General features: G+C 38.2%; 1 protein-coding gene across 4 annotated transcripts in view; it reads left to right on the top strand.

The window, feature by feature from the left end:
- Window positions 1-27403, top strand: part of INPP4B (inositol polyphosphate-4-phosphatase type II B) — an 807120-nt gene that overhangs the window by 364938 nt on the left and 414779 nt on the right. For 2 of the 4 annotated variants that reach the window (XM_025386323.1, XM_025386321.1), the window contains exon 3: window positions 25611-25674. The gene's annotated coding sequence lies outside the window, so the exon portion shown is untranslated. Of the gene's footprint in view, window positions 1-14368; window positions 14532-20004; window positions 20104-25610; window positions 25675-27403 lie in introns of those variants that run through there. The other 2 variants (XM_025386324.1, XM_025386325.1) reach the window with 2 other exon arrangements.

The following is a 27403-nucleotide window of genomic DNA, read 5'->3' as shown; positions in this document are numbered from 1 at the left end:
GATAATCTCCAGTAAGTATTTTTGAATTCAATAAATCTATTCTGGTTGCTGCTCATCACTTCAGGCAAGGCATCTTCCCAGCTTCCTCTAATCATATCATTTCTTTCATCCTGTCTTAGCTCCCTGCCTCCCAGTCTGATCTAAAATATGTACACAGGCTCTACATGCATCCGTAAAGCACACAATTTCAAGTTTACAAAATTGACTAAGACCTAGAGAAACTGTGATGCAAAAATGAAAAGCTGAAACTGAATATCAGATATTACTGCCCCCTTAGTCTATGAGTAATATCCACTCACAGAGAGTTTGGGGGAGCTATCATGGCAAAGTGGTAAAGATCTTAGCTAAATAAACTGGTTGCCACTATTACTTTTTCGAGAATGTTCAGCACAATGTCTGAAAAGAATTACACTCAACAAACAGAGGCTGCTGCTGTGATGTTAGCACCATGATTGTGTACTTTGAATATCTAATGCTGTTGTGAGACCCTTGGCATTGACCTATTGAATGCAAAAAAAAAAAAAAAAAAAAAAGCATAGCCTGACTCCAGTCATTATTATTGGTTCCTATTATCATGGACATTTTTGTTTTTATATCACTGGGGACAATTACACACCTCCAAATCATTCTTTTGCAGACTCTTTAATTTGGGGGGACTATGCATAAAGAAGTAGCCAGAAACTAACTTTGTATTATAATCTTTATCCATACTAAAGACAATTTTTCTGTCATTAAATGAAATATTGCATGCTGTATTTATATATAATCTTATATATGCCAGTAATTATTTCAAACTTGGGAAATAAAATTATTTTAAAATGCACATGATCTCTTCTCCTTATAGAATTTACAATCCAATGGGAATTGTAAACTCTTCATTAATGAATCACACAAATAAATATATGCTATACCACAAAGCAGGAAGTACTAGATGTCGTGGAAGCAAATAATGGAGAATTAGACCAAGTCAAAAGGGTCAGGAAAGGCTTTAATCTCAGCACAAAGCATTGGCATATGACTTACTCCTCTGGTTTATGACTGCCATAATAGAAACTGAAACATACAGAACTTGTATTATATGCTTCAAAGTACTAATCAGTGTCTCTTAGAGAAAAATGAGTCCACCACAAATACAAATTCTTTTACTTTGAAGTTATTAAATAAGCAGAACTCTTTAGTGTTGAAGTTCTAAGGAGGGATGGTGATAAATACATTTTGTTTTCATTTTCCCTTCATGTTTTGGAAGCAACCGATTAGTAGGCATGGGAATCAGGTAAATGAAGTTCTGCATAACAGCTTTATTAAGGATAAAAGCTTAATTGGATAATATGATATACTTGATGCTTTCTAATATTTAACTTATCTAACCAGACAGACAGGCTTCCTGTGTGGAGCAGAGTTCACTGTCATGGGCTTACCATACATAGAAAGCAATAAAAGAAGGTAGTTTCTTGAGAGTAAAACAGAGAAGCCCAAATGAATAAGGAAGGAAGAAAAGGACAAACTCTCTAGTGGAGTTCTATTAGCAATAAAATTCCTAAAGAATGGAAGACCCCCACCCCCAACCATGTTCTCTTTCTTTCCTTCATGCATTTAGACATAACAGTCAAACCCTATGGCTCACCAGTATTAAATGTGGCCCTTATGGGAAAGAGACTATTGGTTCCTAGGAAGTCCTGCTCTCTATTCATGAAGTTGAGAATAGCACTACTCCTTTGTGTATCTGGTGGGGAGTTTGGCTTTTAATTCTATGGCTACATTGTCCAATAAATTAGCCACCAGCCACTTATGGCTATGTAAACTCAAATTACATAGAAGTCTAGTTCCTTATTAACACTGGGTACATTTCAGTGCGAAATAGCCAATTCTCAATAGCTGGTTAATACGAGAATGGAAAAGATTAGAACATATTTGCACTATCACAGAACCATCTATTGGCTAGCACTACTCTAGAGGGCACTGAAAAAGTGAGCTCCAGGGCCTTGCTGTACCTTATGCCAAAGCCCATTTACTTTATTTTTTATCCCAAATTATACCTAGCCACATACCAATATGTTTCAAGAGAGTTAATACAACTATAACACATAACAAATATGCTTCGATAATACAAATTCAATTAATAATTTATAAAATTATTATAAAATCTCTAACAAAGGAGAAATTATATTCAAAGACAAAGCTAAAATAAATAATTAAATAAACTTCTAAATATTCCTTCCTTCAATTTCTCCCTCTGTGAAGTCTCATTAGAGGGATTCCATTCAGAAGCATGGATAGAGTTAGGTGGTTTTAGTGGTTGCAGGGATTTGTAATTGTGTAGTTAGGACCCTATGTTCTACCTGGTGATTTTTTTCTGTTTTCCTTTTTTATCCTTTTCAGGCCTTAAATAAATTTTGCCTCTTTAGGGATACTAGAAATATTTTCTTTTACCTCATGTTTTTCTTTTTTTTTTTTTTTTTTTTTTTTGAGGCGGAGTCTCGCTCTGTCGCCCAGGCTGGAGTGCAGTGGCCGGATCTCAGCTCACTGCAAGCTCCGCCTCCCGGATTTACGCTATTCTCCTGCCTCAGCCTCCTGAGTAGCTGGGACTACAGGCGCCCACCACCTCGCCCGGCTAGTTTTTTGTATTTTTTAGTAGAGACGGGGTTTCACTGTGTTAGCCAGGATGGTCTCGATCTCCTGACCTCGTGATCCGCCCGTCTCGGCCTCCCAAAGTGCTGGGATTACAGGCTTGAGCCACCGCGCCCGGCCTTACCTCATGTTTTTCTAAAGGAGAAAGATCAGCTTCTAGTGTTCATTCCCCCACTGTTCTCTCATTCATTGGTGGTAGGTTCAGAAGACGAATAAACAGTTTAATCTACTTTTTTTTTTTTTTTTTTAACTCTGTTGCCAGGCTGGAGTGCAGTGGTGCGATCTTGGTTCACTGCAACCTCCGCCTCCGGGGTTCAAGTGATTCTCCTGCCTCAGCCTCCCGAGTAGCTGGGACTACAGGTGTGTGCCACCACACCCAGCCAATGTTTGTATTTTTAGTAGAGACAGGGTTTCACCATGATGGCCAGAATGGTCTTGATCTCGTGACCTTGTGATCTGCCTGCCTCAGCCTCCCAAAGTGCTGTGATTGCAGGCTGGGATTGCAGCCACCGCACCAGGCAATAATCTGCTTCTTAAATTGGCTCCTTTTGTCTCTACTTCATGTAGCACAGGTAGCATTTGCTGCATCAGAGTACCTTTTAAAAAAATTTTGGCCCAATAAACTGTTTTTCCAGCATATTCTTCTGAATATTTTATTAGAGGGGTCCCTGTAGTGATAGACATAAAATTCACCCATTTCTGGATCTACCAAAAGCATCTGACATTTATACAAATTACATTTATCTTTACCTCCCAAACTGGAGAACATTATCTCAGAAGTATTTTTTTCATTAGGACAACATCTAATCTAGGCCTAGATGGTCTTCATCAACATCCTCCTTGGATTTCCTTCAGTATGTCCTTTCGAAAATGCTTCCATTTCTGGAGTCTTAATTCTAATAATGTCTTGAATGTGTCCCTTGCAGGCAGTGGTGCAGATTTGGAAGAGATGTGGCTCTCATGGGCTGAATCTCATGGCCTGAAACACAGCACTGCTTTAGGGACTGCAATCCCAGCCTTCCTATCTACAATTATGGAGCCTTGAAACTAACCCAATAACATTCTGAGGTTTTGACACCATTCTTTGTGCCTTTACTGCTCAAACATAAGCCCAGGTTCTAAAATCTCTTTCTAGAGCCATCTGGATTTTCAAGGCATGGCTTTCCTGTTGCTCACATTATAGATTTGTAAGAGCACATATACAGCATCTCAGTAGCTTCCGAGGTCAATCTCCCTGAGGAGAAATCATTCTGGCCTGTTCTCATCTCTTAACCGTCTTCTTTTGGACTTAATGTTTTGGGGCTCAGCCAACCTTTCTAATGGAGAAACAACTAAAGTAAGGATGATAATGAAAGAGCGTTAGGCATACAACCTGAATATAATAAATTCTGAAGAAAAGCTAACTTCTATGGTTAGATTTTTGTGTAATTATTTTATTCTGTACTGCTAACCTATGATTGTAGGGGACAATTTATGGTATCCCCTAGTCCCCTAAAATCCTTCTTTTTATTTATTTATTTTTTTTGAGACAAAATATCACTCTGTCGCCCAGGCTAGAGTGCTGTGGTACAATCTCGGCTGACTGCAACCTCTGCCTCCTGGGTTCAAGCTATTCTCCTGCCTCACTCTCCTGAGTAGCTGGGATTACAGGCGTGTGCCACCACGCCCGGCTAACTTTTGTATTTTTAGTAGAGACAGGGTTTCACCATGTTGGTCAGTCGGTCTTGAACTCCTGACCTCGTGATCCGCCCACCTCAGCCTCCCAAAGTTCTGGGGTTACAGGCGTGAGCCACCGCGCCCGCCAAAATCCTTCCTTTTAAAAAGGCAGCCAGTCAGTTTTGGTCTTTATGTTTTTTAAGATCCTAACCCCCAAGTGGTATCTTTGACCAGTCATTATCATGAGTCTCTAGCTGGCTTTTTTCCTTTGGTATTTTGGAAACACGTGTGTTTTTATTTGCATTGACATTCCTTGAAAGGTAATCTTACAAGTCGTTTTTGGGAAAAACATTGTTTTTAGATAATACTTGATCTGCAGGCTATTTTGAGGGCTTCTCTGTTATCATTACTCTGTCTGACTTTCTGTGATTGGGAAGATGATTTTTTAGGAGGCGACTATTTAGGACATTTGATTGTAGTATTTATTGTTTGTGCACGAAGCTACATGAAAGAGCAAAATCCTCAAAGCTCTATTATCCCAAAGTTGATGAAGCTAGTTGCACTTTAAACAAACAAAAAAGTACCTTTTTCCTGACTGTGATATCTGGGCTCCCCTTTATTAGCCGTGCTTATAGTTTTGATCCTCAAAGTGTATTTCTCCTGGGCTTATAATAAGGGATTTTGTAAATGATCACATTCTTGTAAGCTATTGACTTTTTCAATTTTAATTTAAAATAATTCTCAACTAATGCCCACATATTGCTGCCATATGTCTTCTTTTCTAATATTTAACTATTTCTTTTGTTTCCTCACTCTTATGAGAACACTAAAGGTAATGTTATTGTGATGATTATTACTTTGTGGCTCACCCACAGTCATATCTTTTACCACTTCCTATGTACTAGACCGCACAAAATGGAATACATGCTCTCTTCTTGAGAAGTTTTCACTACTTATTCTAAGAAATACATCTCAATCCTACCTAAACATTCCATTGCTAAATCATATGCCTATCAGTTTATGTTTGGGTAATTAAAACCACTGACCTCGTAGTTTTGTCTGAAATGTAATTTAACAGTTTTAGCTCAGATACATCAGGATTAGTCACTTTGTTTTCCCAAAGCTCATGAAATCATGAAATCAAATTATCTGGGAGCTTTTTCAGAAATGCAGCATACTCCCAATTATACTGACTGAGGATCTGTAGTCCCCAAGTAATTCTAGTATAAAAAAAGTTTAGAAACCATTACTTGAACATATAAGTCTGTTTTACTTTTTCAGTCTTTCACTCAATACATATTTTTATCTCTTAACATATATGAGAATATATGATAATGTGAGGAGTCAAAGAAAGTAGATTTTAGCTGCACATGATGCATAAGCCTGTAGTCTTAGCTACACACAAGGCTGAGGCTGGAGGTTCATTTCAGCCCAGGAGTTTGAGGATGCAGTGAGCTATGATTGTACCACTGCACTCCAGCCTGGGCAATAGAGCACAATCCTGTCTCTAAAAAAAAAATAGACTTGTATAACAATATACAAATAACCATATAAGAATTCATCATATCATAAAACATATCAGAATTCCAAAGAAGGAGAACATTCTTCCTATCATATGTAAGGAGCCTTTGTTGGGTCAGTAAAGTTCCAGCAGGTGGTAACCTGTTGAAAGGTGTCTCCAGACAAAGGAAATCCAAAGATGCCACAAAACAAGACAAAATCCATGTAGAGTAATAGTAAGGGTTGGAAAGGGGCAGATTTTAAAATGTTGAATGAATTTCTGATGAGCATTTTCACCTTTTATATGTGACTATAAAAATAACACCCTTAGACATTCCCTTTTCTATATGACTTTTGTACCAAAGATATTTCTGCTACTTTTCATCCACAACTACCTTCCTCTTGGATCCCTATTGTCTAGTCTCCCTGAAGTGCCTGCTGCTTATAATCACCACACTCTTCTGATTATCCTCTTGTCTTCAGCTATTTTAGATGCAAGTTTTACCAAAGACCTTATTTATCATCAACTCATTCGCTTTACCCACTTCATTTTTTTAGATATCTAGAATTTGTATGGACAAATGCATGCTACCTGCCTTGGACTCATTGAGCCTAATAAAAAAATTAACTGTAGTGGACTATGATGGAGATGACCAGATGGCCAGCAGAAATCCCTGGTTTTTTCCAAGTTATATAATTGACTTCTCAGACCGTCTTGTACCCAGTTGAGTAATGAGACACTTACAGACATGGCCTGTAAAGTACTCATTTTCCCTCATTCCTAGTCTCTTGCTGGATGTCCATATTGAGTGTGACTCAGTGACCTGTCTGCAGTGTGGTGGAGTCTCTCTCAGGCTGGGATTTTGAAAAACTTCATAAGGCAGAAAGGATCTTCCCCACCCTCCTGCCTCTGTCAGGCAAAAATTGGATCCATGAATTAATAACATAAACCTAAGTGACTGAGATTTTGTGGTTAGCTTGACTAAAACTAGAATTTACCATAACATATACAAACTAAAAATAAATTGAACAACTCAATTAGGAGAAAGGATTTCCAATTAGTATAAATATAGGTTTTGCAGTCATTTATGTCTTTGCAATCTTTCTGTATTTGGCACATGTAGATCTGTTGCTTTCCAAAAGCAGAAAAAAAAATGACTATCTGGAGTGGCAATCAGAAGGATAACTAATGATAGTCTATCTTGATTTCAACTGCAATTAATACTTTCTCTGTACATTAGTTAAGAAGGAAATATTCTTTCTTAATTTTTATTTTAGGTTCAGGAGTACATGTGCAGTATTATATAGATGAATTACATTCCAGAGGGTTTTGGTATACAGATTATATAATCAATCAGGTAATAAGCATAGTACCTGACAGGTAGTTTATCAATCCTCTCCCTCCTCCTACCCTCCATTCTCAAATAGGCCCCAGTATCTATTGTTCCCTTCTTTGTGTCCACGTGTACTTCATGTTTAGCTTCCACTTAAAAGTGAGAATATGTGGTATTTGGTTTTCTGTTCCTGAATTAGTTCCCTTAGGATTATGACTTTCAGCTCCATTCATTTGCTGCTTAGGACATGATCTCCTTCTTTTTTATAGCTGCATAGTATCCTATGGTATATATGTACCATATTTTCTTTATCCAGTCTACTGTTGATGAGGATTTAGGTTGATTCCATGACTTTGCTATTGTGAATAGTGCTCCAATGAACATTCTTGTGTATGTGTGTTTATGGTAGAATAATTTATATTTATTTGGGTATAAACAAAATAATGAGACTGCTGGGTCAATTGTTACTTCTGTTTCAGGATCTTTGAGAAATCATCACACTACTTTCCACAATGGTTGAACTAATTTACAATCCCATCAGCAGTGTATAAGTGTTGTCTTTTCTCTGCTAATTCACCAGCATGTTATTTTTTGACTTTTTGATAATAGCAATTCTGCCTGATGTGAGATGGTGTCTCATTGTGGTTTTGATTTGCATTTCTCTAACAATTAATGATGTGGAGCATTTTTTTCATATGTTTGTTGGCCACATGTATGACTTCTTTTGAAAAGTGTCTGTCTGTATTCTTTGCCCACTTTTTAGTGAGTTTATTTGTTTCTAGCTTGTAAATTTGTTTAGGTTCCTTATAGATGTTGAATATTAGACCTTTGTCAGATATATAGTTTCCAAATATTTTCTCCCCTTCTTTAGGTTGTCTGTTTACTCTGTTGATAGTTTCTTTTCTGTGCAGAAGCTCTTTGGTTTAATTAGGTCTCGTTTGTCAATTTTTGTTTTTGTTGCAATTGGTTGTATTGTCTGCATCATGAAAACCTTGCTGGTTATCCTCCAGGGTTTTTGTAGTTTCAGGTTTTACATTTAAGTCTTTAATCCATCTTGAACTGATTTTTGCATGTGGTGCAAGGAAGAGATCCAACTTCAATCTTCTGCATATGGCTACCCAGTTATCTCAGCACCATTTATTGAATAGGGAATCTTTTCCCCATGGCTTGTTTTTGTAGATGTTGTCAAAGATCAGATGGTTGTAGGTGTATGGGTTTATTTCTGGACTCTATGTTCTTTTCCTTTGATCTATGTAACTGTTTCTGTACTAATACCAAGCTATTTTGGTTACTGTATCCTTGCAATATAGTTTGAAGTTTGGTAAGGTGATGCCTCTTACTTTATTCTTATTGCTTAGAATTGCCGTGGTTATTCAAGCTCTTTCTTGGTTCAATATGAATTTTAAAATAGTTTTTTTGTAATTCTATAAAGAATGTCATTGGTAGTTTGACAGGGATAGCTTTGAATTGTTAAATTGCTTTGAGAAGTATGGCCATTTTAACAATATTGATTCTTCTAATCCATAAACATGGAACGTTTTTCCACTTGTTTGTGTTATCTCTGACGTTTTTGAATAGTGTTTTCTAGTTCTCTTTGTAGAGATCTTTCACCTTTTTGGTTAGATGTATTACTAGGTATTTTATTTTATTTTATTTTTCAGGCTGTGGTAAATGGGATTACATTCTTGATTTGGCTCTCAGCTTGAACATTATTAATATATAGAAAGTCTAATGATTTTTTAAGTAACTTTTTTTTGAGACAGCATCTGGCTTTATTGCCCAAGCTGGAGTGCAGTGGTGCTATCTCAGCTCACTGCAACCTCCAACTTTCTGCTCAAGTGATCCCCCCATCTCAGCCTCCTGAGTAGCTGAGACTACAGGTGTACACCACCACACCTGGCTAATATTTGTATTTTTAGTAGCGATGGGATTTTGCCATGTCACCAAAGTTGGTCTTGAACTCATGAGCTCAAGCAATCTGCCCACCTAGGTCTCCCAGTGTGCTGGAATTATAGGCACCCACTGCGCCTGGCCAATGCTACTGACTTTTGTGCATTGATTTTGTATTCTAAAATGTGGCTAAGTTTGTCCATCAGATCTCAGAGCTTTTGGGCAGAGACTGAAGGTTTTCGGCATAGAATCACAAAGCCTGCAAACAGCTAGTTTGACTTCCTCTCTTCCTATTTGGATGCCTTTTATTTCTTTTTCTTACTTATTGCTCTGGCTAGAACTTCCCATATTATGTTGAATGAGTGATGAGAGTGGGGACCTTTCTTGTTCCAGTTCTCAGGGGGAATTCTCCTTTTGCCCGTTCAATATGATGTTGGCCGTGAGTTTGTCGTAAATGACTTTTGTTATTTTTAGGTATTATTTTATTATTTTTAGGTATATTCCTTCAATGTCTAGTTTGTTGAGAGTTATTAATGTAAATGGATGCTGAATTTTATTGAAAGCATTTTCTGCATCTGAGATAATCATGTGGTTTTCAGTTCTGTTTGTGTGATGAATCAAATTTAATGATTTCTATTTGTTAAACCAACCTTGCATCCCAGGGATAAAGCCTACTTGATCATGGTAGATTGGCTTTTTGATGTGCTGCTGGATTCAATTTCTAGTATTTTGTAAAATATTTTTGCATCTATCTTCATCAAGGATATTGGCCTGAAGTTTTCTTTTTTCTGTTGTGATTCTGCCAGGTCTTGATATCAGAATAATACTGGTCTCAAAGAACGACTTAGGGAAGGGTCCCTTCTCTTTAATTTTTTGGAATAGTTTCAGTACAAATGGTATCATCTCTTCTTTATATATCTGATAGAATTTGCCTGTGAATCCATCTGGTCCTGGGCTTTTTATGTTTAGTAGGATTTGTATTACTGGTGCAATTTCAGAACTCGTTATTGGTCTATTCAGAGATTCAGTTTCTTCCTGGTTTAATCTTGGAAGTTGTATGTTTTCAGGAATTTAGCAATTTCTTCCAGGTTTTTAAGTTTGGGTGTATAGAGTTTTTCATAGTATTCTCTGAGAGTTTTTTGTATTTCTGTGAGGTCAAGTGGTAATTTCTCCTTTGTTGTTTCTTATTGTTTTTATTTGGATATTCTCTCTCTCTTTTTTTTCTTTATTAGTGTAGTAAGTGTTCTTTTATTCTTATTTATTTTTCAAAAAACAGCTTCTGGATTTGTTGGGGTTTTTTTTGAATCTCAATTTCCTTCAGATCAGCCCTAATTTTGCTTATTTCTTCTCTTTTGCTAGTGTTGGGGTTAGTTTGCTTTTGTTTCTCTAGTTCCTCTAGGTTTGATGTTAGTTTTTAATTTGAAATCTAACTTTTTTATGTGGGCATTTAGCCCTATCCAATTCCCTCTTAACACTGCTGTAGCTGTGTCCCAGAGATTCTGATAGGTCGAACTTTTATTCTTATTAGTTTCAAAGAATTTATTGATTTCTGTGCTCATTTTATTGGTTACCAAAAGGTCATTTAGGAGCATGTTGTTTAATTTCCATGTAACTGTATGGTTTTGAGCAATTCTCTTAATATTGTTTTCTATTTTTATTGTGCAGTGGTACAAGAGTGTGTTTGGTATGATGTCACTGTTTTTGAATTTGCTGAGTATTGGTTTATCACCAATTTTGTGGTTGATTTTAGAGTATGTGCCATGTTCCAATGAGAAGAATGTTTTGGGATGGACAGTATTATAGATGATATTATAGATGACATTTGGTCAAATGTCAAGTTCAGGTGTTGAATATCGTTGTTACTTTCCTGCCTTGATAATCACTCTAATACTGTCTGTCAGTGGGGTTTTGGAGTCTTCCACTATTATTGTGTGGTTATCTAAGACTTTTCTTATGTATCTAAGAACTTGCTTCGTGAATCTGGGTGCTCCTGCATTAAGTGTGTATACATAGGACAGTTTGATCTTCTTATTGAATTTGACCCTTTACTATTTTGTAATGCCCTTATTTGTCATTTTTGATCACTGTTAACGTCTGGTTTACCTGAAATTAGAATAGCGACACCTACTTTTTTCTGTTTGTTTGGTAGATATTTCTCCATCCCTTTTCTTTGAGCTTATAGGTGTCACTGCATGTGAGATGGGTCTCTTGTAGACAGCACAGTTGGGTCTTGCTTTTGTATCCAACTTGCTGCTCTGTGCTTTTATTGGGACATTCAGTCCATTTACATTTAAGGTTTGATCCTGCCATTGTATTGTTAGCTGGTTATCATGCAGACTTGATTGTGTGGTTCCTTTATAGTGTCAATGGTTTATGTACTTAAGTGTGTTTTTGTGGTGGCTGGTAACAGTCTTTCCTTTCAAGATTTAGCACTCTCTTAAGAACCTCTTATAAGGCAGGTCCAGTGATAATAAATTCTCTTAGCATATACTTTTCTGAAAAGTATCTTATTTCTTCTTTGCTTGTGAAGCTTAGTTTGGCTACATATGAAATTATTGGTTGGAATTTCTTCATTAATACTGACTATTGGCCTCCAGTCTGTTCTGGCTTGTAGGTTTCAGCTGAAAGGTCTGCGGTTATCCTAATGGAGTTCTCTTTGTAGGTGACCTGTCCCTTCTCTCTAACTGCCTTCAATATTTTTCCTTTCATTTCAACATTGAAGAATCTGATAATTATGTCTTGGGGATGGTCTTCTGGTATAGTATTTCACAGGGATTTTCTACATTTCCTGAATTTAAATGTTTGCCTCTCTAATGAGGTTGAGGAAATTTTGTGAATGGTATCCTCAAATGTTTTGTAAGTTGCTTATTTTGTGCCTCTCTCTTTCAGTGATGCCAATGAGTCACAGATATGATCTCTTTACATAATTTCATATTTCTCAGAGGTTTTGTTTGTTCTTCTCTATTAGTTTTGTTTGTTTTTTGTCTGAGTTATTTCAGAGAAACAGTCTTTGAGCTCTGAGATTCTTTCCTCCTCTTGGTTGATTCTGCTGTTAATACTTGCAATTGTACTATAAAATTGTTGAAGTCAATTTTTCACTTCTATCAGCTCAGTTTGGTTCTTTCTTAAAATGGCCATTTTGTCTTCTAGTTTCTGTATCATTTTATTATATTTCTTAGATTCATTGAATTGGGTTTCATCTTTCTTTTGAATGTCGATAATCTTCATTCCAATCCGTGTTCTGAGCTCTATTTCTGACATTTCAGCCATTTCAGCCCAGGTAAGAACCATTTCTGGGCAAGTAGTGTGGTTGTTTAGAGGTAAGAAGGACACTCTGGCCTTTTGAGTTGCTAGAGTTTTGCACTGTTCTTTTCTCATGTTTGTGAGCTGATATTCCTTCAGTCCTTGCAGTTGCTGTCCTTTAGATGTTTTGTTTTGTTTTGTTTCTTGTTTTGTCTTTTGGGTTTCTTGTTTATTTGCTTTTATCTTCTCTGATGTCCTTGCAAATTTGCTTGTGGTATAAGATGGGTTCAGTCGACTAGTTTTGATTCTATTCTACTCCTGGGTCTTGGAGGTGTCCCCTCCAGTTACTGTCTCTATGCCCAAATTTCTTTTGTTAAGTGTTCTGATCCATGGGGCTCTCTCAGGCAGGGGCCACAGTTGGCAGACAGGCCATATCTTTTCTGGGTTAGTTCTAATCTGCTGTTATTGTGCTTCCTGGGAGATCACAAGGTTGCACCTGTCCACAGAGTGCAGACAGAAGCAAAACTGCTGGTCTAGAAGCTCTAGCAGGTGTGGTCTATCTGGCTATGAGAGGTGGGTGTGGGTGGAGTTTCTCGCCCTACCATCCAGGTAGTTTCTACATCCAGGTGGTTTCTGGGGCAATGGGAGGCTGTGGTCTTTGACAAATTTAGGCAAAAGTAGAACCGCTGGGCCAGAAGCTCTAGCAGGTGTAGCTTGCCTAGCTAAGAGAGAGAGGGGTAGGTGGAATCACTTATCCAGCCATCTGGATGTTTCTCCAGACAACAGGAGGCTGTTCTTTCTGGTTGAATTCACATAGAAGTGGGATTGCTGGGCTGGAAGCTCTAGCAGGCGTTGCCTGCCTGGCTACCAGCAGCGGGAGTCAGTGGGGTAGTCTGCCCTACTGTCCAGGTGTTTTCCTGGACAACAAGAGGTTGTGCCCTCCAGCTAGGTTCACACAGAAGTGGGACTGATAGGCTAAAAGCGCTAGTTGGTGTTGCCTGCCTGGATACTAGCAGTGGGAGTGGGTGGGGTCGTCACTCACCCTGTGATTACCCACCTGTGGTCACCTGCCCTACTCTACAGGGTTTGCTCAGGACAACAGAAGGCTGTGCCTGCCTTCCGAGCTCAGACAGCAGAAGGATCACTGAGCTGGAAGCTCTAACAGACATTGCCAGCCTAGCTAACAGCAGTTGGAGGCAAGGGCAGGATCACTTATCCTGCTGTCTGAATGTCTCCTGGGACAACAGGAGGCTGCACTCACTGGCTGAGTTCAGACAGAAGAGGGATCACTGGACTGGAAGCTCTGGCAGGTATGGGTAGCCTGGATACCCATAGTGAGAATGGACAGGGTCACCTGCCCAGCTACCCAGATGTTTCCCAGGACAACAGGAGGCTGTGTCTACTGACAGTTCAGACAGAGGTGGAACCACTGGACCAGAAGCTCTAGCAAGTGTTGCCCTCCCGGCTACTAGTGGTGAGGGTGGGTGGGGTCTCCTGCCTTGCAGCCCGGATGTTTCCTGGGACAACAGGAGGCTATGCCTTAAGGCTGAGTACACACAGAAGTGGGACCACTAGGCCAGAAACTAGCAAGCATTGTCCATCTGGCTATCCGTGACGAGGGTGGGTGAGGTCACCTGTCTTGTCATCTGGGTGCTTCCCGGGATAACAGGAAGCTGCAGTTTCCAGCTGAGTTCACAGGGAAATGAGTCTGCTGGACTAGAAGTTCTAGCAGGTGTTTCCCATCTGGCTATCTGTGGGGGTCATGGGGTCACCAGCCCTGCTGTCTGGGTACTTCCAAGGACAACAGGAGATGGTGGCTGCCAGCCAAGTTAAAGCAGAAGTGGGACCACTGGGCTAGAACCTAACACGGAACCTTGTCCGGTGAGCTGGGTAGAGCAATCTTACTGCTCTCAGGCACCACGGCTGCAACCTCTGTTGGGGCTATTGTGCTGGTGATGGTCTGCTCTGAGGCCAAGGTCTTTTAGAGTTCCCCTTGCAGAGAATTGCCCCCACAAAACATCTGCCTCAGTAGAGAAGCATGGTGGGGGGTCGTGGAGTGGGCCAAAGGGATGCTCTCATTCCCTGTCTTGCATTTGTCCCTGTAGATAGTGTGTATCCCAAAGAGGGGTCTGTCTTATCCTTTTCCATTTTGGAGCGGTTCTCCTGGCTCTGAGTTAAGCCCAGACAGGCTGGTGTCCAGCTTTGCTCCTTTCTGCTCTCTGTGTTCCTCTGCTGCCTTGATGGATTCTGATGTGGTTGCTCAGATGATCAGCCTGTAGGGTCAATGTTCACTAGCCCTTTTGTTTCCTCTAGAAGCAGCACACGTGAGCTGCTTCTAGTCTGCCATTTTGGCCTTTCCCCCAAAAAGGAAATATCAACTACAAATCAGATGACACTGATAACTTTTATTAATTTTCCTTAGTCATGTAGCTAATGACCTAAGGGGTCTAATCTTTATTAGAAGTCAAGTCATCAAATGTTGAGAGTCTAAATTGTCTTCATTAATTTATCTGAGAGACCGTGATTTTATAGGTAATAGGATTTAGGAGCAGTACCAAGACTGAAAATTGGTATTGCCAGAGTTCTAGTTTTGTGTAGTTTTTACTATTTTGTTTTGGGTAGCTACTTCAAGAAAAATTCATGAAGTAGAAAAGTTTTTCTTTTCAAAATACGAATGTCTGCTTTTGTATTGGATTCCATATTTCCTTTTAAACTATGGCCTCATGCAAGTTTGTATTCTTCTGATGGGAGTCAAAGAAATAATGATCTGAAGAGATATAGTGCCTCTGATTCAGTAATTCACATCTCTGCCTTGGAGCAATGGGTGGCCTCCGTAATCATAGATTGATACAGAATCAAAGGAAAAAGTTTGTGCTGTAGATATAAGAGTCTTTTGAGTTGGGGAGCTATGTAATAATTCTGAGGCACTGGTATTGGGGATCTAAAGTGGGAACGTAAAGAATATTCAGATATTGGAGATACATTTGGGGAAAAATATTTCAGAAATATATTTTCTTTTTCAGTATTAAAGAGGAACTTTTAACAGTCATATAATCAAGAGACAGAATGTTTGATTTTCTTCCAGAGATAGTACTTACTGGGCTGAGTATTACTGACAATGACAACTTGGTCAGGGTATGGGGTAAAGGTAATTGAAATGGCAGATGGGTAATTGGACACAATGACTTTTTTTTCCTACAACGATCTTTACAGTACTTTTGTAGCTTAAGATTCTGAGATATGCATATTTTTTTCATTTGATGCTATAAGCTACTGAAGATAAATTAATTGTTTAGATTTTCTTTTTTTCTTCATAAATGTGTTATTTTCTCTTTACTAAGTAAGACATACTTTTCCAAAGAATTTAAGAATTCCTAGAAATGTTCAACAAAGTGAAAATTTCACTGTAGTTTTGCCACCTGTACAGTCAGGTTCCTTAGTTGCAGAGAATATACTCTAGCTAGTTTAAAGGGAAAAGGAATTCCTTTGAAAACATTAAGCAGGGTGAACTTACCCAATAGGCATACTGCTAAGGCCCACAATGCTTTGAAAATCTGAAAAAGAAAATAATTTGTAGGTTGAAAAATTTTTATTACATGATATTAATATATCTTTATACCAATACAGTCATAAACTATTATTATATAACATATACATGTGCATGTTTGTGTATACTATAGAGGAAGGGGCTGGTGAAGGCAAGAGTGCCTAGGATCCATTAAAATCCTAAAGAACAGAGGCTCAGGCTTGGAGGGCGGGTGCTCAGGAGCTCCAACCCCAGCCAAATACACATGAGCACTGCTCCAAAGAAATCTCACTGTGACTGCTGCTAGCACAGGTATCTCTGCCCATACTGCTGATGCTGGGCCTCAGGGCAGAACCTCTGCCCCCACTGTCTTGAGAGCTGGCAAAGGTGTCATCTCTCAGAATGCGTTGCTAGATGGATTCTTTTTTTGAGCTGAAGTCTTGGACAATGGTATCAGAAAAGCCTAGGCCATATATTTGTTCTCTATGTATAAGGAAGACTAAGAAGTGGATTTCTAGCATCCGTCTTGGTGATGTGTGAACTTGTAAGGTGGGATGTTTCCTTGATGTAGGAGAGATGTTCCAAATGTTTTGGATAGCCAAATCCACCACACAAAAATAACTGCTGCCAACACATTGACGTATTAGCATTTAGACTTTCTGGTATGCTAGGTTTTGTTTTCATTTAATACTTAAAAAAAAAAAAAAGCTATAGCTGTAGAAACATGAATACTTACTGTGTGATAGGTATAGGTAACATTGTTTGAATTATCTATTTTGATCATTAATTAAAAATGACAGCATTTGGTGATAGCCAGTATTATTATTTTCCCATTTTATAGATGAAAAAAGCAGACTTAAGTTAGGTAACTTCTTCATGGAGATAAAGTTAAAGAATAGTAAGATGGAATTTTACGTGGAGTTTTACCTGCTACACAAACCATAGTCATAAATGAGATATACAACTTTTAATACAGCTTTTTACATTTAACATTTTGGTATAAGCCATTTTAAACTCTTCATTAACGTCTTTTTAATAGTGACCTAGTATTCCATCAAATTAGTTAATGCAATTTATTCAAAGATTTATCTATTGTTGAATATTTAGGATGTTTCTATTTCTTTCCTACTTTAGTCATATTGTGGTAATTTGTGTATATAACTTTTTTGTATATTTAGGATTATTTCCCTAGAATGGAAACCCAAAATTAGAATTACTCAATCAAAGAATATGAAAACATATTTTGAAAAGCCAATGTCACACTTTTATTTAATGATGAAGAAACAAGCTCATTAATTTATTCAACATTCAACATATTTATTGCATGCCTCCCACATGTTTCCTGTGGTACCTGTAATGTCATGATAAATATTTGACAGTCATTTGCCTAAACAGCATTATTGTATAGTGGGTATTAAAATAGGATGTGTCTGAAATGAGCATCTTGTGCTAACCACATATGGTGAGAATGCTTCCTAGATTTTCTGGGACAGGGTAGGAACACTTTTAGAGTTCTTAGAAAACACTCTGGGAATGTAGGCAAGTAGCATTCAAAGCAATCTCAAAATAGCATCAAGTACGAACTTTTTCTTCTTTGCCAATTTGTTAGATGAAATATTGTTGATCATTATTTATAATGGTTATTTCCTTGAGTATTAATGAAGTTGAACATTTTTCATGTTTATTCATGAATTGTTCCTTCACTGTGAAGCATCTTTTAAATATTTCTCACTTGATATTTAGTATTTGTTCAGAATAGATTTTGGTATATTGCTTTTGTTGCAAATAATTTTATGTCTGCTCCTATATATTTTAACTAGGAAAGTTTTCTGCATAGCCTAATCTTCCAGGCATTTTCTTTATAATTTCTTCTAGCACTTACAAGATTCAGAAGTAGAGTTGACCCCTCCAAAACGTGTAAAAATAATCAATTCCATTTTTCTTTATTTTTTTACTTTGTATTTACTTCCATAATACATCTGGAATTTATATCCCTGTCGACTGGGACATAATTGATTTTATTCCAGAAAGATAGGCAACTGTCTCAACAATCATTAAATAATTCATTTCTTTTTTATTAATTTGTGATGCTCACTTTATTATGCACTGGGTTTAGGTTTGCTATCTATATGCGACTTTGAAGTCCTATGCCCATTTATATCAATTTCAATTGTAATAAAAATAATTGTTAATTTTTCCCCACCAAACATCTGAAGGAATTATATTGTCCCTTTAATGGTTAGCACAGTGCTTGGCATATGACAGGCATTATATATTTGTTGAATGAACGAATACATAAAATTGAATGTTTCTGGGATACCCATATTTTCCCTCTAATCTGTAAGTAACTTTCTCAGCCATTTCTTCACTGCGTTACATGTTATGTCACAAAATATATTTTATCATTAGACAAAACATTTTATTAATATTCATATTCAGAATATTCTTTATGATCTAGAATACTTTCTTCAAATAAGCGTTGGAAAATTTTAAGAGCTTCTAAAATTACTTTCATTAGAATTTTCATTGGAATTATACTAAAAATACAAATTAATTTGGAAGGAATTGATATTTATACTGTAAAGAATTTCTCACTTACATATGTGTTACAGTTCTTTACTTCTCTTTATAGCTTCTTATAATTTTCCTTACAGAGTTATTCGTAATTTCTCTATTGATTTTGTTGTTACTGCTATACAGTAATTTGGATTATTATTGCTGCTATTGGGAGCTGCATTCATTTGGAAATTTTATTGTCTATTTTTTGCTATTATATAGAAAAGCTATTGCTGCAAATTTACCTTGCATCCTTGAATTTTGATTTATTTTATTAATTCTAATATAATTTTTTTGTTTACAATTTTTCTGTTGACCTGAAGGCTATGTTGAGAATGCCATTGTCAGCTTAATCCTACTTTGCCTTTACAGTTAGGGATGGAAACTGAGCAACAACTATAATATTTTTAAAACCTTTGGGAAATTAGATTTAATTTTAACATTTATCTTAAAAGTAGTTTAATCTAGATTCTAGTAACTATATTTGAATAATTTCTAAGGCAAATATTTCAATGCTGGACCTATTATGGAACAAGTGCATGGGTTCTCAGAACCCATGAAAACCCGTTGTCTTGGTTCATTTATATTGCTATAAAGGAATACCTGAGGCTGGATTATTGATAAAGAAAAGAGGTTTTTTTGGCTTATGGTTCTGCGGGTGAACGAACACCTGCATCTGATGAAAGCTTCAGGCTACTTATATTCATGGTGGAAGGGGAAGGGGAGCCAGTGTGTGCAGAGATCACATGGTAAGAGAGGAAGCAAGAGAGAGCAAGAGGGGAGGTTCTAGGTTCTTTTTAAGAATCAGCTCTTGTGGAAACTAATAAAGTGAGGACTCACTCCCTGCAGAAAGTGACATTAATCTATTCATGAGGGATCCACCCCCATGACTAAGGCATCTCCCATTAGACCTCATCTCCATCATTTGGGATCTAATTTCAACATGAGGTTTGGAGAAACTAACATCCAAATCATAGCAGCCATATTGCAGAATTTGCTGACTTACATGGCATGGTCTCTCCTTGATCTCTTCTAAATTCTGTCTCACTCAGCTTCTGCCTTTGCTATAATATCCCCAAAACCTCTCACTCATGTGGGCCCTTAACCTGGAGTTATTCAGGCTATTTGGGATCAGCACGAGGCCCAGTTTTCTTCCATGGGGTAAGATGGAAAAGACAAATAGTCATTTCTGACTTTAGCTATATCCCCATCACACCAGGATCCTGGAGTAGGGAAAAAAAAAAACAAAAGGATGTTATGAAAACCTCATCCAGGGCTATGTTAATTTGCTTTTGCATGATGGTAAAGAAACACTTGGGGCTGGGTAATTTATAAGAAAAAGAGGTTTAGGGCCGGGCACGGTGTCCCACGCCTGTAATCCCAGCACTTTGGGAGGACAAGGTGGGTGGATCACGAGGTCAGGAGATTGAGACTATCCTGGCTAATATGGTGAAACCCCGTCTCTACTAAAAATACAAATAATTAGCCGGGCGTGGTGGCGGGAGCCTGTAGTCCCAGCTACTCGGGAGGCAGGAGAATGGCATGAACCCGGGAGGCGGAGCTTGCAGTGAGCGGAGATCGCGCCACTGCACTCCAGCCTGGGCGACAGAGGGAGACTCCATCTCAAAAAAAAAAAAAGGGGGGAAGTTTAATTGTTCCATGGTTTTTCAGGCTTTCCAGGAGGCATAGTACTAGAAATCTGCTCCTGATGAGGTCTCAAAAAACTTCCACTCGTGGTGGAAGGCAAAGGAGGAGCAGGCACATCACATGGTGAGAGAGGGAGCAAGAGAGGGAGGGGAGGTACCAAATTCTTTTGAATAACCAGATATTGCATGAAGTTAGAGCAAGAACTCACTAATCACCAAGAGAGTGGTGCTAAGCCATTCATGAGTGATCCTCTTCCATGATCCAGTCACCTCTGACCAGGCCCACCTTCAACAATGAGAATCACATTTCAACATGAGATTTTAAGGGGACAAACATCCAAACCACATCATTTTGCCCCTGGACTCCCAAATCTCATGTCTTTCTCATATTTCAAAATACCAATCATGCCTTTCCAATAGGCCCCCAAAGTCTTAACTCATGCAAACATTAACTCAAAAGTCTCAAGTCTAAAGTCTCATCTGGAAATTAGTTCCTTCCATCTATGAGCCTGTGTGATAAACAAACAAAAAACTAGTTATTGACTCTCAAGATACAATGGTGGTACAAGCACTGGGTAAACATTCTCATTCCAAAAGGGGAGAAAATTGGCCAAAAAGCGGGGCAATAGGCCCCACACAAGTCAGAAACCCAGCAGGGCTGTCATTAAATCTTAAAACTTCAAAACAATCTCCTTTGACCTCATGTCCCACATCTTGGTGTGAGGGCTGGGCTCTCATGGCCTTAGGAAGCCCTGCCCTTGTGGCTTCTGTGGGTCCACATGGCTGCTCTCCTAGGCTAGAGTTGAGTGCCTGCAGCTTTTCCATGCTGAAGCTGCAATCTACTGGTGGCTCTACCCTTCTCAGGTTTGGAGTTCAGTGACCGCCTTACCACAGCCCTACTAGGCAGTGCACTGGTGCAGACTTTTTGTGGGTCTCCAATCCCACATTTCCCCTCAGCATTCCCCTAGTAGAGTTTTTCTGTTGGGGCTCTGCACTGGTGATAGACTTCTACTTGGGCAAACAAGCTTTCCTACACATCCTCTAAAATCTAGGTGGGAGTGGCCAAGCCTCTTTCACTCTTGTATTCTGTGCATCTGCAGGCTTAACACCATGTAGAAGCAACCAAGGTGTATAACAGCTTGTGCTCTTCAAAGTGACAGCCTGAGCTATACCTGTACCTAAACCCCACTGAGTCAAGGTTAGAGATGGAGTGGCCAGGATGTGGGAAGCAGTATCCCAAGGCTGATCAGGGCAATGGGGCCCTGAGCCTGGCCCGGGAAACTATTCTTTCCTCCTAGGCCTCTGGGACTATGATGGCAGGGGCTTCCTTGAAGACTTGTAAAATGCCTTTGAGACCTTTTTTCCATTGTGTTAGGTATTTGCACTTGGCTCCCTTTTAGTCATGCCAGTCTCTCTAGCAAGTAGTTGCTCTGCAGCTTGCTTGAATTCCTTTTCCGAAAATGCTTTTTCTCTGCCACATGGCCAGGCTGCAAATTTTTCAAACTTTTACTTTACTTTTACTGCTTCCCTTTTAATTGTAAATTCTAATTTTAAGTCATTTATTTGCCCTTGTATCTCATTTAGGTTGTTAGAAACAGCCAGATCACATATTGAATGCTTTGCTGCTTAGAAATTTCTTCTGCCAGATACCCTAAGTCATCAGTCTTAAATTCAAATTTCCACAGATTCCTAGGACTTGGACAGAATGCAGCCAAGTTCTTTGTTAGGGAATAAGAAGGGTGACCTTTATTCTGGTTCCCAATAAGTTTCCCATTTTCACCTGAGATCTCTTTAGCCTGGACATCAATGTCTGTATCTCTGTCAGCATTTTCATCACAACCATTTAACCAGTCTCTAAGAAGTTCCAAGTTTTTCCTCATCTTCCTGCTTCTTGTGAGCCTTCCAAACTCTTTCAGCCTCTGCCCATTATCCACTTCCAAAGCTGCTTCCATATTTTCTGGAACCTTTATAGCAACAGCCCATTCCTCAGTACCAATTTTCTGTCTTAGTTTGCTTTTGCATTGCCATAAAGGAATATCTGAGGCTAGGTAATTTGTAAATGAAAGAGATTTGATTCACAGTTCTGTAGATTCCATAGGAAGTGTGGTGACAGGATTTGCTTCTCGTGAGGCCTCAGAAAGCTTCCAATTATGGTGGAAGGCAAAGGAGAAGCAGGCACGTAGATGGTGAGAGAGGGAACAAGGTGGGGAGGAGGTGTCACACTCGTTTAAACAACCAAATATCACGTGAACTTGGAGTGAGAACTCACTTATCACCAAGGGGACGTTGCTAAGCCATTCATGAGGGATCCTCCCCCAGGATCCAGTCACCTTCCACTAGGCCTCACCTCCAATGTTAGGAATCACATTTCAGCCTGAGATTTGGAATCGACAAACATCCAAACCCCATATCAAGGGCCACAAAAAGAATGGATACAGGGACCAAAGAAGGCACTAACCTACATAGAATAAGGTGGAAGCACAATAGGAGGCCACCTCAATTTTTTTCAATATTCTGCATTTTAATTCTAAACAATAATGTTCAATTCAGTTTGACACTCAGAAGTTGTTTAACATAGAAGTTTGAATTTTCTACTGAAAGAAAACTTTTATGTCCTAATTAAATAAAATATCCTATTTGGTCATTTATCATGAAGATAATGATAAATGTTAAATAAGGCCTTATTTGCATTAACTCTGTGGGATGTGTATTTAAGGTGACTACACACTTCAGTGGGTTTTAGTAAATATTGGATCTTGCTACGTGATGGGAGCTGACAAGTAATGAATGACTCCATAATGGGAACAAAAAAAAGTCTGAAAGACTCAGACTCACATAAGACAGTTGACCTTTCTGCATCATAAACTTTTGTCCTTTGGACTTGCACAGCTATCCAGTTTGTATTTGATGTATTTATTCATTGCTATATAAAGTGTTACCCTTCTTCTGTATGCATTACTGGTATTTAAAAAAATTATTCAAGGGCTTATTTGGACACTATGGACTATATGAGACTATGTTGGCCTCTGTGTGTTCTTATTTTATTTGCAAGTTAAACTCATCACCTTTGCAGAAGTGATGTCAGCTAAAACATCCAGAAGAGATGTGCAGTCTGTTCTATTAATAAGGACAGGACACTGCCATCTACTCTATACCACAGAGCACAATGCTTAGCTTTGGGTGGGTTTGAAAAATATAAAAGATAAATTATGATGTTGTTCAAGTGTTGAAATAAAACTCCTATCTCAGACACTTAAGGACCACAAAACTTTGACCAAAGTGTCTTGTAAAGTCTACCTGATGGAAGTTTGATATAGCAAACATGTGACTTTTCTATATTATTTTCTGTTTTGAGTTTAGTAATAGATGGTTTGTATTTTCTTTTGTTGCAACTAAGTGATCAGTTTCATGATTTCTCTTATTATGAAACATGTGTTTTTTCTTAACACTTATCTTAAAAGCAACTCTGGGTCTACCAGGCTCAAAAAATGAGAAAACTTAAGAAAAATTGGAATATTTTGTTTTCCCCAAATTAAAGGAGGCCTGGTATAATTTAAAGCTTATTCTTTGTAGTTTCACCTTCTTATATTGAAAACAATACAGAATGATGAGAGATATATGATAATGTGAATGAGAAAATTGTATGTCTCATCTGCATTATTGACATTACTAGGGGAAAGTTTCTTTCAAATAATGTACAATGGTGAAACAACAACATTAATCCAATGAGTTACTACATCTTTTGACCAAATAGTATGAAATCTTGGCAACTGATAGTAAATTTACAATTTGAAAACTGTTCCTGATAATAAAATAGAAAAAAGAACCAGGTAACTTTTTTTATACACTTATTGAATTAGATATAATAGTAAATTTATTTATTTATAGCATGATATATAGTGGTAAAATGCCCAAAGTCTGGAACTAGATCAGTGGGTTTTTTTTTTTTTTTTTTTTTTTTTTTTTTTTTGAGACGGAGTCGTCTCGCTCTGTCGCTCAGGCTGGAGTGCAGTGGCGGGATCTCAGCTCACTGCAAGCTCCGCCTCCCGGGTTTACGCAATTCTCCTGCCTCAGCCTCCCATGTAGCTGGGACTACAGGCGCCCGCCACCATGCCTGGCTAGTTTTTTTGTATTTTTTAGTAGAGACGGGGTTTCACCGTGTTAGCCAGGATGGTCTCAATCTCCTGACCTCGTGATCCGCCAGTCTCGGCCTCCCAAAGTGCACTTTGGGAGATCAGTGGTTTTAAATTCAAATACTACCCTTTGCCTGTGGCACTCTGACTGAATTACTTCACCTGTCTTTGCCAAATTCTCTCTATGTAATAATGGTACCTCCCTCATAGGGTGCTTGTATTGGGGGTCCTCAAGACTACCTTTAGGCTTGATGATTTACTAATGTATCAATCTGTTATCATACTGCTAATAAAGACATACCTGAGACTGGGTAATTTATAAAGGAAAGAAGTTTAATTGAGTCACAGTTCTTCAGGGCTGGGGAGGCCTCAGGAAACTTACAATTATGATGGAAGGGGAAGCAAACATGTCCTTTACATGGTGGCAGCAAGTAGAAATGCAGAGCAAAAGGGGGAAAATCCCCTTATAAAACCATAAGATCTTGTGAGAACTCACTCACTATCATGAGAACAGCAGCACTAGGAAACCACCCCCATGATTCAATTACCTCCCACCAGGTCCCTCCCACAACATGTGGAGATTATGGGAACTGTAATTCATGATGAGATTTGGATGGGGACACAGCCAAACCATATCATCTAAGATAGAGAAAAGCTGTATAATCATAGTCATGCTTTCTTATAGTGAAAGTATACAAATTAAGAACAGCAAAGAGAAAAGGTTCATGATGCAAAGTCCGGGAACAAACTCCCAGGTATCCTCTCCCAGTGGAGTCACATGGAGATGTGATTAAAGCTGCCAGCAAAATGATATGTAACCCATGAAGTGTGGTAAACCAGAGAAGCTCAGTTAAGCTTTGGTTTCTAGAGTTCTATTAGATATCACTCACATAAGCATGCAGCATTGGATGATTCAGACACCAGACCCCCTTCCCACAAGCAAAAATAAATGTTCATCATAAATCACATTTTAGAATAAATTTATCTGGTCCAACTGAAACAGCATAGCCTAAGGCCTCATGCATACAAAACACTCTTACCAGGTAGACTCTTCCAGGAGTTCAGAGGTTATCTCCGAGAAGCTAACTGAAGGCCAGACCTGAAGATTCACCTTTCTTTGTGATGGGCAGAGTTTGAGTAACTCAGGCCTGCTGAGTTAACCCTTTCTTGCTGAGTAGTTATGAGGAATAAATGAGTTAATCCATGTAACTTAAAATAGTGCCTGGCATAGGATAGTACTTGGCACACTTAAGCAGCAAACAAGGATCAGCTATAATTTATTCTAGAGGAGCTCTACGAGCTGAATAAAGCTGACTAATTTGGGATAGAAATAAGAAATAGCTATGTTCCATGAATCTTGTGATGATGATAACTCCCCAAGTTTAAATGATGGGTACTATAAGCATATATATTGAACACTTTACCTATGGGTGCTTTAGTAAGAAGATGTCCAGTAAACACTCAATCCTGACTTTTTTTTTCCTTTTGTTTTTTGCAGAGCCTTGAAACCAGCAAAACAATAATCGAAGAGCAATTCTGTCAAGGGAAACACCATAAATCAGGTACAAGAGTCATTCTTAACATATAACATTAACACATTATATTCATTTCAACTGATGATCAATTCAAACTTATTAACCAAATGTTTTACAATAATGCCAGTTAAGTGTTTTAGCATATGTGTGACTGCATGTTATAGATGAGTGGCCATAATTTTATAGATAAATTAATTTCTATAAATACATTAAACTAATTTTGAGGGTTTTAGTTAGGCCAGGCCTACCGTAGGCAGAAATGTGAAGAAATTTTAAAAAATAATGTTATTACTTATCAAATCAATGCATATGCACTAAGGTTTTGTTATTTGGGAAACACTCATCTGTTAGGCGATTTTCTAGAATTGGACAAATCAGGCGGTACTTACATTCCAGTAGAGGAGATTCAGGAGATATCAATATATAAGTAAAAGCGGTGGTAAGTGCTATGATGTAAAATAACAGAATTCTATGGGATAAAATATTGGGAGACAAGTAAAGAATTTACTGTGGATTGGGTAGACAGAGGCTATTTCTCTGGAAGATGACATTAAACTGAGACCTAAAGTATGAGAATAAAGAGTCCCAGATAGATGGAACAGCATGGAATAAAGAAAATAAATGAAGAAAAAAAGAAAGAAAATAATTAAAAGAAGAATAGTGTGGCTACAGTAAAGTCACAGAAAGGAAGACAGATATAAATGAAGCTGGGCTGAAAATAAGATGAAAAGCCCAGCCCCATAGGTCCTTAATATCCATCGTAAGATGCCTTTGGACTTGCTCTGCTTGCATTTCTGTGTGATGTCATTTGGTTTTCTCTCCTGGTTCCCTGTATATAGATGCTTTCGAGTCTGTCACCTGACCTCACCTTACCCCGACATGGGTGTGTGTGTGTGTGTGTGTGTGTTTGTACTATTATTTAACTTATTATTTCCTGAAGTCATTTCCAGGATTATATTGGGAAATCTTTCAAAAGTTTACCTCTTGGGAATATGCATTTTAAGAGATTTCTTTTGTACCTGAGACTGGCCTGCTTTTAGGGAACTTGACCTATTTTATGGCTATGTGCATTAAACTGTATTAGATAATTTTCTAGAATCTAGATAATGCAAGCCAGAAAAAATCTATGTGCTTTATTGGTTTATTTTTTTTCCAGCTGAAGATTTTTCTTGACCTTAATTATATGGCTAATTGCCTCAAATCCTGACTATACTTTACATGTGAAAATATAGCCTCAGGTATCAAGAACAACTGGAGTAAAAGCTTCCTAAATAATTTTCAACACTAGCATTAGTAATATTGGTTCTCTTAAACCAAACAGAGAAAAGCTACACAAATAACTGTTTGCATCTCAGTTAATCTGAATCATATTTCTTTCCTTCGAAAATGCTTATTCTCTTTGATTTATAAAGTTTTATAATGCAGGCTCCTGAAAAAGTCCTGAAGTAAGGCAAATGACTTGGGGTAATGCCTACTTTAGTACTTTAAAGAATGATTTGATCTTTAAGAAATAGCTATGTTCCATGAATCTCACTCTGTCACTCAGGGTCTCACTCTTGTCACTCAGGCTGGATTGCAGTGGCACAGTCATGGGTCACTGCAGCTTTCACCTCCCAGGATCAGCTGATCTTCCCACTTCAGCCTCTCTCAGTAGCTGGGACTACAGGAATGCACCACCATGCCGTCTAATTTTTTTGTAGAGATGGGGTTTTGGCATGTTTCCATTCTTGTCGTGAACCCCTGAGCTCAAATGATC

Source organism: Theropithecus gelada, chromosome 5, assembly GCF_003255815.1.
Source record: "Theropithecus gelada isolate Dixy chromosome 5, Tgel_1.0, whole genome shotgun sequence".
In the NCBI taxonomy this organism is placed as follows: Eukaryota; Metazoa; Chordata; class Mammalia; order Primates; family Cercopithecidae; genus Theropithecus; species Theropithecus gelada.
The sequence above is the reverse complement of the archived record's forward strand: the minus strand, read 5'-3'. Positions and strand labels throughout refer to the sequence as shown.